This window comes from Azolla caroliniana, unplaced genomic scaffold (genome assembly GCF_043228905.1).
Source record: "Azolla caroliniana isolate FFs.n. ecotype wild unplaced genomic scaffold, voAzoCaro1.0.p SCAF_13, whole genome shotgun sequence".
Lineage (NCBI taxonomy): Eukaryota > Viridiplantae > Streptophyta > Polypodiopsida > Salviniales > Salviniaceae > Azolla > Azolla caroliniana.
The window spans coordinates 19,161,580-19,178,853 of NW_028230448.1; positions in this window are offsets into that span (position 1 = coordinate 19,161,580).

A 17,274-nucleotide genomic window follows, 5' to 3' on the forward strand; every position below is an offset into this window, starting at 1 on the left:
AATCTCGACGTCGCCGATCTTGACTCGTACGTTCGGGTAGGCCCCGTGCAGTTCCTCGGTGGCGCGCGTCGCCGCCCGTATCTTCCACCCGTGCTTGGTGTTGATCGGCCACTTTCCCTTCTTATAAAAGTCCATTGACATCAGGTTTATTTCCGAACCGTGGTCCACCAATGCCACCACCGGCTCCTGAACATCTCCGATCTTCACCGGGGTCTCCGTGGTTGCTCGGGCCCAGTGCGGCCTTGAATAGTGGTTCTCCGCCCACTCATCTTCCAGCGCCATGTCGTCGATGTGCGTCGTCCGCACCTCCACCGGTCTTTCCGGTTCCGTCTCCGTCGACAGCCTCTTCCGTTTCACCAGGTCTACAATGGAGTCGTGGAACTCCTTCTTGGCGATCCCTAACACCTCTCGCAATGACAACTCCACTTTGTTGTCGAGGATCCGTTCTTCTAGGACCTTTCGTAGGTCCGTAGTCCTTTCTATCTCCGTCCCCAGTCGGTATCCGCCCTTCCTGGGGTTATCTTGCGAGCTGGACCCGCCGGCATCGTTCCGTCGTTGCCCGAATCAGGTCTCGTACCGTTGTGAGGGCCCGGCCGCTCCGGCTTTCCCCACTCGTTTGTCTTCTACCAGAGCCTCGTAGTTCCGGCAAGCGGCTTCTACGAAGCCCGTCTTCTCCTCGACCGAATCGCTCCACCCGGTTATTTCCCGGACCCGTCTCTAAGCGCGGTCCGTTTCATCTTTCCTTAGCCGTGCGCCGGCAAGACCTTCCAGCATTGCCGACCAGAATCCGTCTTTGCCCTCTGTTCGGGCCTCGCTGCCCCCGACCCGAATTCCGGTCGACGCCGAGTAGTGGATGGCCTCTACGTGTCGGGCCGCTGCCTCTTCCATCAGTCTCTTCATACCTCCTCGCCCGTCGTTTCGGTTCAGGGCCCTCTTGGTGTCGCCGGCGTGCACCCGGCCTTCCCACAGGTACACCACCCGGTTCCTCAACGCCTCTGCGAAATCGCCGCAGTCCTTCCGAATGTGGCTGACCTCGTCGCACCACATGCACCTGTTCCCCGCTGCCGGCCGTCGATCACGAGCCGGTTCGCCGCCTTCCCTTTGAGTTTGGGCGATCTGGAGATCCTTTATCGCCCGCGTCAACTCCTCCAGCGTTGCTCCTCCGGACGAGCCATTGACAATGCCGGTCGAAGCCGGACCAGTATCGAGCCATTCCCAGGTTTCTTCCCTTCGCACTTGCGGTGCCGGTTCAAGCCTCCTTGCTGTGACAGAGCCCGCACCGGCCGCCCCGTTGTCAGCCCATTCTCGCCGTTTGTCGAAACGGCCACAGACTCTCTTAACCGCAGCCCAGTCGGTTGTCAGCCCGTCTTCGGTTTCCAGCAAGGAGCCGACTTGATCTCTGTCCCGCTCGTCCACCGACTTGACGAACAATAGGACCCGGCTCGTATCCAGAACGGTTCGATCAAGCGCCGAAAGGCGCGCAAAGCGTTCTTCGAACTCCCGGAGGAGTGCCGACGCGTTTCTTGCCTTGCCGGGGGACTCCACCCATTCCATGAAGTCCCGTTTCGAAAGCGGGAGCGCGTCGTCCAGCCCGTACTTTTCTAGGAGTCGGCCTTCGAACTCCTCCCAGGTACGGCTCTCCGCCCGCACCTCGAGCACCTCCGCATGGATGCTCGGCATCGCCACTCGAGGAAACCCGGCAAGACGCCTCTCTTCCGGAATGTCCCGCATCAGCATTTCTGCTCCGTACGACGCCAAATACTTCGTGGCATCCTTTCCGCTGAACCGGCCGATCGTACCGACGACCGCCTCAATGGCTCTGTCGAGGGCGCCGGTGGCCTCACGTGCACTCAATATCCGATCCACGGCCGAAGCCATGGCCTCTGCAAGATCCGACCCCTTCATCTTCTGCTCTTCTGCTGCCTCCTTCACGTCGGGTTCACCAAGATGTCGAGGTATTCCTCGCGGATGCGTGGAATGAGGCGGAACCTCGGGGGTCCTGTACCAAAGAGCAAGAGAGGAAGGGGAAGAAACCCTCTACGTGCGAGCGTAGATCCACAAGGACACGGCCCTTCGACGCAAAGACGCAAGTGGGACAGCGACACAGAAAGACACGAATGTATGTATGTATTAACAAAGACAAACAACAAGAACACGAAGACAACAAAACACAAAGTCGGTTACAACCGAACAGGCCGGCGAACAGATGCCGGTACCTGCTCGTAAACGCACAGAGAGGAAGGAGTAGGTTGGAGGTGCTGCCGGAAGCACTCGGGCATTCCTCAGAGCAGCGCGAGCCTCCCGAAACCTGCACAGAAGGAAGCTATGGCGTTTGCAAACCAGAGAGAGAGAGAGAAGCCTTCGCACGCAAACCGACAGCACTTCGTCCTCGACACTCCGCGATCCCCTCGCCCCTCCTCGTCTCCCTCCTTTTATAGGCAAGGAAGGAGCCGTTTCCCCTTTACTTCCTACCTACCGAATCTACCTAGGATCTCCTATGTACAACATAAGGCGCACGTGCATGAAGAGTCGGTTCCTACGCTCCGGTGCACCGATTCCGCTTGTGGACGGTTTTCTTCACGACACCATGCCTTCGCGAGCACTTACTATTCGATCAACTGCTGCCGCCATAGCTTCGGCGAGCTTTGATCCCCTCATCTTCACTCCTCTATCGCCTTGTTTCACGTTGGGTTCACCAAATATGTCACGGTGTTACACTTGCGCGTAAGGAATAAGGCGGGATCACGGGGATCCTTTACCAAGGAGTGTAGGAAGAGAGAGAGAGAGAGAGAGATGGTTGCAGGCAACCCTCACCGGATGAACAAATCGTTTATGCGTACACAGATCAGTCAAATACACGCCCACATAGTGGGGAAAACGCAGTCAAATTACAACGACTGTTTGGATTACAAAATTTCTCGGTTACAACCGGCTAGCTAGGAATAGACCCGAAAACCCTGCAAAGACTGATTAGAAGGTAGGTAGGTAGATAGAGGAGAGAGAGCTCGGTTCCCAGTCCGACACCACTTCGTCCTTCCCAAAAAAAAAAATATCTCATGACTTCTCCCTCCCCCCCTTTTATAGGTCGTCAAAGGGGGGAGGGAACCGTTATACCGTGATACATTGTTTTTATTCCCTGTCTCTTCAGTCAGGGATATACTTCGATTCCCAAGACCTTTCAACGCGTGCTTCCCTAGTATGTTCACAACAGCTGATTGTATCCTAGTTATGTACAAGTCACAAACACACGCACACGGGGAAGGGCCGGTTCACGCCCATTATTCCTCAATTTGTCCTAGGGACGGTTTTCTCCACAAGAACTTGTGCATACCGAAGTATGCCAAGTGGACACCAAGTCACATGTCAGATCGTAGTTGTCATGATATGGCAAGACTCGAACCCATGACCTTATGCTACATGGGTCGAGCTCTTACCATTAGACTATGAATTGTAATTTGTAGGATATTATTTTTCTAGCTTGGCATAAAGACCATTCTCGCGGAGTCGCTTTAGTACTAATAGTACATGAGAATTGTGCTCTTCCTGGGTCTTCGAATAAATCAATAGATCATCCAGATAAATGATCAAACAGATATCCAAGAGGTCTCTGAATATATCATTTGCCATGTGTTGGAAGACTGCGGGTGCATTGGTTAGTCCAAACGGCATAACAGTATACTCGAAATGCCCATACCGCGTGTGAAAGGCGGTCTTCCACTCATCTCCCGGTCGGATCCGCACGAGGTTATACGCTCCTCGTAGGTCGATTTTAGTAAAAAACTTGGCACCATTAACTCGCTCTAAAAGACTTGATATAAGAGGAAGTGCATACCTATTTCGGATGGTGACTTTATTCAATCCGCGGTAATCAACGACAAGACGAAGTGAGCCATCTTTCTTCTTGACAAAGAAGATGGGTGCACCGGCCGGAGATTTCGAATGGCGGATGAACCCGCTTGCCAAGTTCTCCTCTATGTAGGCTCGAAGGACTTCTAACTCGGTGGGTGACAAGTTGTAAATTGGTCCCCATGGTGGCTCGGTTCCTGGTTGTAAATCGATGGGACAGTCATAGGGACGGTGATGAGGAAGGGTACCGGCTTTTACCTTGTCAAATACATCGGCATAAGGATGATATTTTGCTGGAAGTTGTACTAAGGAGTCCTTCTTAATAGTGCTGGAAGGATGTACTGATATTGCAAATAGGAACATTGCCTCCTTGAGTCCTTCTTCGCGTAGTTGATGGAGTGAAATGGTCGAAACTTGGTGAGTTGATTCTTGGGGTGGTTGATATCGGACTTCTCTTGTTCTCCAATCTATGGCTGGATTATGTAATTCAAACCAAGGTAATCCTAGGACAATGGGATGCTCTGGACTACTAATTATATTAAATGATATTACACACACAAAACTACCTAGGACAACCTGAATGGGTTCTGATTCTTCTACAATATTCCCGGAAGCAATGGGACGACCATCAATGACTACTACAGATGCGGGACAAGGAAGTTTTCTTAAGGATATCTGAGAAGCTTGGGCAAAATTTCGATCCATGAAACAGGAATTAGCTCCGGAATCTAAAAGTGCTAGAACGGGTACTGGGGGAGTACTTTTAGTACTAACAATGACTTGGGCTAGGAACACATTGCTAACTTGCTTATTTTCAGAACGCTCACGTACTAAATCGACAACAACCTCGGTGGGCGCAATTCCTCACGCGTTTCGACTTCAAAATCACATATCGACCGGGGAAGCAGCAAGGAAAAGCAGATGCACTATCACGGTGTTCATATCTTGCACCTCGTCTTGGTGATGCAACATTTGATAATCAAAAGCAAGTAATCTTGGGACCAACACGATTGCACACGACGCGGATTTTTCACACCCCGATGGATTCACGGATTACCGATGACATACGTGCAACCTTGAAGACGGATAGTTTTGCTCAAGACATCCTGGCGCACATTGATACTTCTCGGGCATCCTGTTCTCGATCTCAACAACCAGGTATTGACTACCGAAAATTCGAATATCATGATGGTTTGTTATTCTTTAAAAAGCGCGTATATGTCCCCGATTGCTCCAGTCGCCTTCAAATCATCCAACATTGTCATGACACCCATACGGCGGGACATTTCGGTAGTACTAAGACGTTGGAGCTAGTGCATCGATCTTTTTGGTGGCCCCACATGCGCCGTTTTGTCGACGACTACGTTCGGACCTGTGATGCTTGCTGTCGAGCAAAGATGCCACGACACCATCCATATGGCTTGTTGGAACCCTTACCGATTCCAAGTAAGCTGTGGCAGTCTATTTGTCTTGATTTTATCATAGATCTACCGGTCTCGAAGGGGTTCGATGCTATCCTAACCGTCGTCGATCGATACACGAAGATAACACATTTTGTGCCGTGTACTAAAGCCATCACTAGCGAGGAAACCGCCGCTCTTGTTATGCGTGAGGTATTTCGGCATCATGGCCTCCCAGACAGTATTATCAGTGACCGAGGCCCGCAATTTGTCTCCAAATTTTGGCAGCATCTCTTCAAGATGCTCAAGGTCTCCTGCAATCTCTCCTCTGGCTACCATCCTCAGACCAACGGGCAGGCGGAACGAACGAACCAAACGTTGGAGCAATATCTCTGGTGTTTCCTGAGTTATCAACAGGACGATTGGGCCGAGATTCTCCACTTTGCGGAGTTTGCGTATAATAATGCTATTCACTCCTCGACTTGGGTCTCCCCATTTTTCGCTTATACCGGTTTCCATCCTCGCTGGTTGGTGATCGACACTCCGAAGCTACCTACCAACCCTCGTGCCGAGGATCATTTGGAGAGGCTATGCAAGATCCAGATGGATCTCTCTACTCACCTTCGTCATGCTCAACACACACAAAAGACTTATGCAGATCGTCATCGGATTCCCTCCTCTTTTGCCATCGGAGATCGAGTATGGCTCTTACGTCGTCACATCAAGACTACTCAACCATGCGACAAGTTGGATTATCGACGACTCGGTCCCTTCCGTATTACGGGTAAGATTAATGATGTCATGATATCACCTTCCGCCTTGATCTCCCTCCGCAGCTTCAGATACATCCGGTTTTCCATTGTTCTCTTCTTGAACCTTATAAAGAAAACACCATTCCCGATCGTGTGACACCACCACCGCCCCCACTGGAGTTGGATGCCGGCCCGGAGTATGAAGTTGCTGCCATCCTCGATTCCAAACTTGTTCGCAACAAACTTTATTACTTGGTCGATTGGCTCGGTTATAGTCCGAGCGAACGTACTTGGGAACCCGTCGAGCATGTTGCCAATGCACAAGATCTTCTTGCTGATTTCCACCGAAAGTATCCGGACAAACCCGGTCCGCAATTAGCGTAGACTCGTTCCACTCGTCGTCTTTAAGGGGGAGATAGTGTCATGATATGGCAAGACTCGAACCCATGACCTTATGCTACATGAGTCGAGCTCTTACCATTAGACTATGAATTGTAATTTGTAGGATATTATTTTTATTTATGCTTTATCATAGAAAATTGATGTATATTCCAGATCTCTCTAGAACATTCTAGAAGCTTCAAGATTATTCCTAAAAACACTATAAAAGGAGGCACAAGGCATTGTTTTGAACCAAATTGGTTCAACACCAGTCTTAAGCCTCTTAGCCGATTTGTACTTATCTTTCATATAATATAAGAGCTGTTGTCATCATCCTATCTCTCTCTCTCCTCTTCTCACTTCCTCTCTCTCGGGAATCTTACACAGTCCCGTCCTCTTAGTACTAATAGTATTGTTCTTCTTAGTACTAATTCCATCTTTGCTTTAGTACTATTCCTGACAATAGTACTCCATGACGTTCATAGACGACCACAACTGGAAGCTGTGGGTCTCACCATTGAAGACAAACGTCTTCAAGGAATTTCATGCGAAAGTGGAAAGGGAAACCGGTTGGAAGCTGAAGGTGGTTCGAGCGAACAATGGAGGAGAATACCCAAGGCAGTTCGAGGAGTACTACCGGTCGAAGGGAATCCAGCTCGAATTCATTGTGCCGAAGACACCGTAGCTGAACGGATTGGCCGAAAGGATGAACTAGACTGTAATGGAGAGAGTGTAGAGCATGCTGGCACATGCTAAGCTGTCCAAGACGTTTTGGGCTGAGGCGCTAATGACGGCGACGTATGTGATAAATAGATCACCTTCAACACCCTTGGACGGAGACACACCACAAAGAGTATGGACCGGTAAAGATGTGTCTTACCGGCATCTGAAGGTGTTTGACTGCCTCACCTACGTACGTGTTGCAAAGGACAAGAGAGCTAAATTGGATCGAAAATCCTGACCATGCATATTCCTTGGATACGACAACGATGAGTTCGAGTACCGAGTGTGGGACTTGGTCGACAAGGCGGTTTTCCGGAGTCGAGATATAGTCTTCATGGAAGACAAGACAATTGCCTACTGGGTCGAAGAAGAAGATAGCGGACTCTGGATCGACTGACAGAGATCGGTCGAAAAACACAAGGACCCATCGGACTAGAAGCCGGACGACACTCGAAGAACCGGTCGGAGTCGGACAAGAATCTAAACCGACCAAAGAATTGGACATCGGAATTGGACAAGACCCTGAATCGGATTCAGATGAAGAACAAACGAAGGAACCGGTGACCGAAGACCAAGGAAGGAGATATCCTCTCAGGGAGAGAAGAGCCCCCCGAATATTTCCGCATGCAAAGCATGTGTTGCTGACCGACGAGGGGGATCCGAGCTTTGTACCTTGGTAGATTTCCGACGTCTCCCAGTTTCAGCTTGTTCACCCACTTGTTCCGAAGTACTCTCTTTCCTTTCAGCAGCTCTGTGAATTCATATGTGTGGTTCAACAAAAGAAAGGAGTAGATTTCGATGAGATCTTTGCCCCGATAGTAAAGATGACATCCATCCAGATTGTGCTGAGCATTGTGGCAAGCATGAACCTCGAGGTCGAGCAGTTAGACATCAAGACAGTGTTCCTGCACAATGACCTCGAAGAAGAGATCTACATGCAACATCTGAAAGGATTTGTCAAGAAAGGGAAGGAGCACTTGGTGTTCCGGTTGAAGAAGAGCTTATACGGACTGAAGCAAGCTCCCCTTCATGACCGACCAAGGATACCACAAGACGCATGCCGACCACTGCGTGTTCGTGAAGAAATTTGACGGAGGTGACTTCCTAATACTTTTGCTGTATGTGGATGACATGTTGATCGTCGGACCATACCAGATCAAAATCGGAAATATAAAGAGGGCCTTGAACCGAACCTTCTCAATGAAAGATTTGGGTTCAGCGAGACAGACATTGGGGATGCACATAGTCTGGGACCGGACGAAGAAGCTATTGTGGCCGTCACAGGAAAAGTATGTGACAAAGGTGCTCCAACGATTCAACATGTCAGATGTTAAGCCGGTCGGGTCGACACTTCCAGCAAACTGCAAGTTGTTTGGGAAGTAGAGCCCGAAGACAAATACAAAGAAGTCGGAGATTATGAAGATACCATACACCTCTACCGTTGGAAGCTTGATGTACGCAATGGTGTGTACCCGGCCGGATATCAGATATGCTATTGGAGTGGTCAGCTGGTTCATGAGCAATCCGGCAAGAGAACACTGGACCGCGGTCAAGTGGATACTCTAGTACTTGAAAGGCAACTCGAGTATGTGCCTCCGATTCGGCTTAGGAAAACCCCAACTTGAAGGCTTCACCGATTCAAACATGTCGGCTTATGCGGATACTAGTCGATCTACATCCGGATATGTCATGGCATATGCAGAGGGAGCCATATCGTGGCAATCGAGGCTATAGAAGTCCGTTGCACTTTCAACAATGGAAGTGGAGTACATGGCAGCTGTGGAAGCTAGCAAAGAGGTAATCTAGATGAAGGACTTCATCAGAGAGCTAGGGATCCGGCAGGAGGAATTTTGGCTCTACTATGACAGTCAAAGTACCATCCACCTCATGAAGAACGGGGCCTACCACTCCCGAACCAAGCACATCCAGAGGAGATATCACTCGCTCCAGGAGAAGGTAGAGGATAAAGAGTTATTCTTGAAAAAGATCCATACGGAGGAGAACAGGTCAGACATGCTGAGCAAGCTACTGTCAGTCGACAAGCTGGACGTATGCCAGAGATGGATCGGACTAACGAGACATCCCATGCCGAAGGAAGGAACCGATGTAATGAAAATCCGCCAGTACGTGCGGATCGTGAGGCGGAACTACCAGGGTTCTAGACCGGAAGGATGTAGGGCTTAACGCTTAATGCACTTTAAGATCAAAGACGAGAGATTTCCCTCTAATAAGAGCAAATTGGTAGTATAAGAGATCGAATAATAGTTAATTACATTTATGCATAAGCAAATCTTCGAGTGAGATTGAATAATACTTCATTATTCTTATGAGTAAGAAGGATTAGAGTAAGCAAGCATTAATAACACTTAATTTTACTTATACATAAGAAAAGTTTAAAGAAAGAGATCATGAGAGAGGAAACATGGAAAGCTTTTTATTACTAAATCATCACTATAATGGATCTATTTTGTTACATGTTTTGTTTTCTATCCCCTTTTAGGGTATAAGAGTATGAGAGAGGAAACATAAATATTTTCTTCTTCAAATCCCCTCCCCCTTCTTCTTAAAATAAGCTCTTATTTATAGGTTTAGGATTGCTTGCTTCCTTTCTTTTTCCCAAAAGTTTCTCTATATGAGTCAAGTTTTCTTTTTATCACTATTTCTGTTTTGTAATGTCAAATCAGACATGCAAGCTACTCTTAGAAAGCTATTTCTGTAGCTTTCTTATGCATCTTTCCTTTTCTAATTTGGACATTGGACGAGGAAATTACAATCTTTTTACTCGACTTTGCTCCTCATATCCACGACTAGCTTTTCTTTTCCTATCTTTTTCTCTATTTTTGTCTACTTTTGAAAACCGCTTCTAACTTTTTATCCTTTCATTTATTACTATAGTTGATTTAACAACATTAGTTTATTTGGACTACTATTTTATTCTCTTTTGAGGGTGGTTTCGCACTATGTGTCGAAAACATCACGACACCGGACCGGATAGGTTCGGAAGGTATTCGGATACCAGATCGGATGGATCCGGAAGGAGTCTGGTATGAACCAGCAAATAGGAACATATGAGTAAATATGTTCAGACGTGACCATTCACGTCATATTTGTAAATAGTCCCAAAGTTATATAAGTATAAATATAACTAAGGCAATACTGTTATGTTGTTGTTAATCAACATTATAGATGTAGAGAGAGAGAGAGAGAGACACACACACACACATAACTTATTTCTGTTGTAACCGCTGATCGGCGAAGATATAGAACTCGAGTTCGTTGCCTCTGAGTCTCGTGTTGTATCCTCCCTCTTATAGTGATAGTTGGAGTATGTGGGCTCTTGTGGTTTTTCCCGATTAGGGTTTTCCACGTAAACATTTGGTGTCATCTCTGTTGTCTATGTAAGTGCATTGCTTATTTCTGCGTACTTCCTCCATCGTGAGTTTGAGAGTCGTTGTGGTCGAGCACACTTCCTCACACTTCCTCGGTATCGAAGTAATTCGGACACCTGTTGGGATATTGATCTCTCAACGACACTACATTCTCAACTTGCTCTACAAGTTCGGGATGACTGAGTGCAAACCTATGTCTACCCCTCTCGATCGAAATCTCAAACTCAATATCGACTCAGGCACTACAGAGTGTGAGCCGACTCAGTACCGTCAACTAATCGGGAACTTAATATATCTTACCATCACACGACCTGACCTCAACTATTCGGTTGGTCTACATAGCCGATTCATGCAGAAACCTCAGGATTTACATCTCGATTGTGCTAAGCGGGTACTTAGGTATATCTGTGGGACAATGGATTTCGGCATCTTGTATCAATCGAACACGATCATTCGACTCGAAGGGTATATAGATGTTGATTGGGCCGACTATAAAACCGATAGATGATCAACATCGAGATTCATCTTCCCCCTCGGCAGCGGAGCCATCTCGTGGAGCAGCAAGAAGAAGCTGACAATCACATTGTCGAACACTAAAGCCGAATATATATAAGGGTGTGGTTGTCGCCACATTGTCGTGAGGATTTTCGGGTACGGTGAGAAAACCGAGTGGGACGAGTAGAACGGGGATGTGCAACATTGCACATGCACTTAGGAAATTTGTAAATAGGAATAAGCAAAACAAATGTATAAGGAAGGGTGTAATGCAAGGTGCAAAAAATACACTACGAAGTTTGTGAAGAATAAATGTGATGTGTATTTAGGTGCATATGCACAATAGACTACGGGGAGTGCATGGAAGTTAGGGGTGTAAAAAGTAGAAGGCATGGTAGTGTGTGGAGAGGGAGTTAAGGCCCCTAAATCACTCCTCCTAAAATTAAGGCAAATATTCCTCTTTGAAAAGAGTGGAATATTTGGTCTCTCCTTTCTGTAACGGCCTTCCCTCCTTGGACTATAAAAGGAGAGGAAGGGGCTCTTATGAAGGGACACCATTTTGTTGTTTCGGGGTAGACCATTAGGGTTTTATTTCTTCTTCATCTTATCCCTATTTTGTTTTAGGGTTTCATTTGGTCACCATGGTAGTAGTTAGGAAGGTTTAGGGTTTCCTTATCTCTCTCTTTAGTCATTATCATTTCCTCTAATTGGCCATGGTTATAATCGTATTGTGGTTTTTGTGCCCTATAATGGAATTAGCTTGATGAACGTTGTCTCCATCTATTTCTCTACCGTGTTAATGTCGTCTTCTTTCTCCTACCCCTTTGAGCTCGAAGGTCATAAGGGATAAGCTCCCTAATCCAAGACCCCCGTGGTTCCGCCCAAGCCGACATGTACCCGTGGATTTCCGCGACAACGTGTGAAGCCGTGAGGCTATAAAGAATTTTGAAGGATTTGGGCATTCCCATCAAGGATCTGATTCTCCTATACTGCGACAACATGAGTAATATCTACCTGGCTTGGAACCCGGTGTTCCACGCGCGAACTAAGCACATTCAAGTACACTATCACTTAATCTGAGAGCGCGTTCAAGTTGGCGATGTCGATCTTCACCAAGCCGCTAGGATCGGACAAGTTGCAACACTTCACCAAAATGCTTGGTGTTCAGCATCTCAACGTGCTGCACTTGAGGGGTAGAAAAGGAAAGGGAACGGATGGCACCGGACATGGAACCGGGAAGGGAAGAACCAACAAAGGGGGACACGAGAGGAAAAAGGAAGCCGAGTCGACGAAAGAAGTCGGCACGTCCGAACAGGTCGAAACGAGTGGTAGAGTCAAGAAGGACAGAGCCGACCAGAAGGAGAATGCCAAGACTCGGACATGGTCTGATATGGTAAAGGGCATGAAATCGGAAGCCGAGTTGGACAACACCGATTCAGACAAGAGCTAGAATGAATCGGGAGCGACCGATTCGGACAAGAGCTAGAATGAATCGAAGGAAATCAATTCGGTTCAAGATTCGGAGAAGTCGGATCAACTAAAGGCCAAACGGACACAGACGCAGCGGAAGTCGATGCCAACACGAAGGAACCGATGGGTCGACAAGCGCCGGATTCGCAGCAGCAAGGGAGTTGAAATGGGCCTATTGAGCAGACAAGCCGACCGAGGAGGTCGAGGTGTGCAGAACCATAAGGGTTGCGGCAAACAAGACCAGATTGGAAGAGGAGCGCGAGCAAGGCAGAGCAACGCCAGAAGGAGCCGCGTAGAAGAACCCATAAAGATGTACGAGCATTTGTGCGTGTGTTTGTGTCTTCCTTGTACGTTCGGTCGTCTTGTGACGAGGGAGCGTTTAGGCTTGCCCATGCACCTCTCCTCCTCATAAAGGTGTACGAGCATTTGTGTGTGTGTTTTGTGTCTTCCTTGTATGTTCAACGTCTTGTGACAACGGAGCGTTCGAGCGTGCCCATGCACCTCTCCTCCTCAAAAAGACGTACGGACATTCGTCCTTGTGTTATCGTCCCCTTGTGTGTTCATCTTGTGTGCTCATCTTTGCTTGTACCCATTTGATCACTTGGCTCGTGTGGTGATCTCGAAAACTCAACGAGTCATGATTAACGAAAGTCACCGGCCTCACAAAAAGGGGCAACGAGCCCTTGCTCGGGAAGGGGTCGGGAAGTAGTATTGTTGTAAAGCAAACCTCAGGTCTTCACTATCCCTTTAGTACTCCCTAGTCCAAGACCCCCATGGTCCCGCCCAAGTAACACACACACCCAAAACTTCGCGACAACGGCCTAGTCGGTCATGAGCCCATCGTCCATCTCCAAAAGGGGACCCACCTTCTCCCGATCCTACGCGTCCACAAACTTGACGAATAACAGGACACGGTCTTGTCGAACGCCGAGAGTCGGGCAAACCGTTTCTCGAACTCCTGGAGGAGCACCGACATGTTCCTCCCCTTGCCGGGAGTCTCAACCCATTCCATGAATTCCTGTTTTGATAACCGAAGCGAGTCGTCAAACCTGTACTTCTCGAGGAGCCGCCCTTCGAACCCCCCCCCAGTTTTGGCAACCGGCCTACACTTCGAGCACCTCCGCGTGGATGCGGACAATCGTTTGTCCTCTGGAATGTCCCTCATTATCATTTCGGCCCGGTAGGCCTCAAGATAGCTCGTCGCGTTCTTACCTTTAATCTGGCCTATTGTGTCGATGATTGTTTCGATGGCCCAATCGAGGTTACCCGTAGCTTCACGAGCATTCACCAGTCGGTCCAGAGCTGCCGCCATGGCTTCGGCAAGTTCAGTTCCCCTCATCTTCACACTCCTCTGGCACCTGCTTCACGTCAGGTTCACCAAATTATGTCGTGTAATTACATGTACATGTAAGAAACGAAGGCGGGACCACAGGGGTCCTGACCGAGGAGCGTGAGAAAGGGGGAAAGTGAAACAAAGAGCGTGTTGTCGTGAAGATTTTCGGCTATAGTGTGAAACCGGGGTGGAATAGGGCAAGTCGGTGGTGTGCAACACGTGCACTTGTACAGTAGGAAAACGTTGTATAGACTAGGGGGAGTATTGATCCCACATTGTAACGTTCCTCCCTCCTTGGACTATAAAAGGAAGGCAGGGGTCCCTTGTGAAGGGGTTGCCCATTTTTGTGTTAGAGGGTATACCGTTAGTTTAGGGTTAGGTCGTTTCTCTTACTCTTGCTTCGATCTAGGGTTCCTTCTTGGTAGTTCCCTTTTCTTCTTCTTCTTCTTCTTCGTCGTGTTGGTGGAGAGTTCGTGTCGGTTTTGGGTTTGCTTCTGCCCGGCCTCCTGTGCAAGACCCCACACGACGCGACGGGGCCGAGAGCTCCCCGATCGGCGGCTTGGCAGCTGACTGCCATTGTAACATACCCTACCTTGGTCCGGCTTGAAGCCGGGGTTGTATTCTTTCCCTTGTAATATACATACTCATATTTGTTTGTGCATATTGGTGAATTTGGTGGTGTCGGGAGCACAGCGCCTTTGCTTCCTGTGCATAAGAGTTGGTGCCGCGTGCATGCTCTCCCTCTCCTTTGTCTCTCTCTCTCTCTCGTGTTCGGTTGCATCCGGGTCATGTCCGGTGTCGGTTTTCTTGGCATCTCTTTTCTCCCTCGTTCGAGACCCCCGTGGTCCCACCCCCTTCTACACGCACACGCGTAATAACCCGACAGCGTGTCGGGCAAGCGTTGAATGTCAGCAAGCACAGAGCTCAACCGGCTCGGTTGCGTTCAAATCAATGCAGAAGACAACTAGAAGAGAAAGAAATCCTCAATCGATTAGGAACGGATTACAACCGGCTTGGTCGTAACTGAGCCTTTACTCAGTCGACAACACTCACACACACACAACATAGGCGAGATAAGCCGTGGAGCCTCTGTCGGGAGCGCACGAGCTTCCTACACGATCAGAGGCGCCCGGTAAAAGAACTCCTATAGAGGACACGATAGCGATCGGTGCTCGGTACCCAGTCCAACAACACTTCCTCCTCCCAAAACGTGAATCCCCAACTCAGTCCTCTCTCCTTCCTTTTATAGACCAAGGAGCGAGAGGGTTGTTACATCAAGTAGTTATTCTCTGCCCTTTCGGACAGAGATTCGCCTAGATTTATTTGTCCTATTAAAGCTTCGTACGTCATGCTAACCTAGCTACGGTTCACACACCTTTGGTCTCCGTTTCTTCTTGTAGCCGGTTTTCCCCACGACATCGTCGTAGTCGGAATTCGTAGTGTAATTCGTAAACATTCCACTACGATTGTAGTAGTTGGAATTCGATGCGTAGTTCGTGAGATGTCGGCTAGTTGAAGCTGAGTCTCGTACCTTTTTCTGGCACTCCTCTTCATAGTGGTCGTGTTTTCCACAATACCCACATTAGATCGGGTTGTTACGATTGCTCGGTTCGATGTGATGAGTCCTCCTTCTACCGAACTCTCTGGAACCGTTCCTTTCTGCTTGCCATTGGTGGGGGTTATGCTCTTGAGTTTGCCGACCATTACGGCCTTGTTCGAATCGACCTCTATTTCCACGGCCGAAATTTCTTCTATCATCCGACTGGGAGTAGAGCATATGACCCTTTGGTGCATTGCTCTTTTGTCGGGCGTGATTTTCCTCAACCAACAATATTGATTGGAGATCGAAAAATGAAGGAGTGTTCTCCCTTGCAAGGATGGCCGATCTAATCGAGCCAAATCGGGGTGCTAAGCTGCCGAGGCATATTTGCACCATCTCATCATCGTCGATTATGACATTAATAGAACTGAGGGCATCTCACAACTCCTTGATCTTTAAGGTATAACCGGTGATCGACATGTCCCTCTATTGCATGTTGTTTAGCTCCTGTCGAAGTTGGAGCTTTCGTGCAACCGTGTTGGCCGCAAAAATCTTCTTGAGATTTCCCCAAGCTTCTTTCAGGGTTTTCGAATCTCGAATATAGCCAAGCATATGATCACGAACGCATAATGCAACAGAATACAACACACGGCTTGCGGCCTGCTCCCAAGCGGGATAGTCGGCATGTGTTGGGTTGGGTTGAGTTTCGTGAGCTCCTTCAATGTAGCTCCAGTAACCTTGTCCGACAAGGTATTGATGCATCTTGTATTCCCAAGATGCAAAATTCGTTCTGTCAAGCTTCTCGGTAGGAAGAGCGCTTCCCATCTAAGTGTTCATTATGTCGATTTCTTCTCTGTTGATGAGTCAGTTTTGTTGATCGTCGGCGTGTACCATAGCACAGTTGAATAGATTCGATTAAGCAACCACACGCTCTGATACCATGTAAAGAAATGAGGATCAAGAGTGGTTGAGATGCAGCGGAAGGACTCTGTGTGTGTGTGTGTGTGTGTGTGTGTGTGTGTGTGTGTGTGTACGTAAGGCAAAACACACACACACACACACACACACACACAGCTTAAGACAGAGATAAAAGACTGTATGTTACATTAACCAGAATACTTCCAACAGTAACTAAGTTACAAGGGGTTGGTTTAAATACCAACTGAGCTAAGGTAAGTGCCCTTTCTACTATTTACAAAACTAGCCTGATATGCCCATGAGCTAGTGTGAAACCTATTGCTATGGGAAGTTGAGTTCGACTCTCTATAGTAAGAATCAGGTTATAATGGGTTGGATATGAATATGAGAGATGATTTATAAAGGAAGGGGGAAGAGAGATGGAGAAAATAAGAGAGTGGATTATAGAGGAGGGAGATTCTTGGTTGATGATGCCTCTTGATGTTATTGAACCTTCTTCTTTTGCCTTCCAATTGAGTAAAGTTTCCACGTTCCTTCTCCCTTCCCCCTCTTCTTCTCTAGAATAGGCGCTTATTTATAGGGTTTCTATTGCTTGCCTTTTCCCCTAAAAGAAACTTGTCTATGTGAGTTGGTTTCCCTTTCATCATTATTTTTGTTCCGTAACCTCAAATTTGACATTCAAGATATTCTTGGAAAGCTCTTTCTGTTAGCTTTCTTATGTATCTTTCTTTTTTTAATTTGAACATATGTCGAGGAAATTACGAGCTTTTTACTCTACCTTGCTCCTCATATTCACGCCTAGCTTTTCTTTTCCCATTTTTTTCTCTACTTTTGTCTACTTTTGAAAACCACTTCTAACTTTATATTCCTCATCATTTATTGTAAGATTTAATCCTTTGACCTTTTATTTATAAGGAATTCTCTTTGAAAAAGCATTTTCTTACTAATAAAGTTGACTTCATAATATTAGTTTATTTGAACTACTATTTTACTTCTTTTTTAGGGTGGTTTCACACCGTGTCGAAAA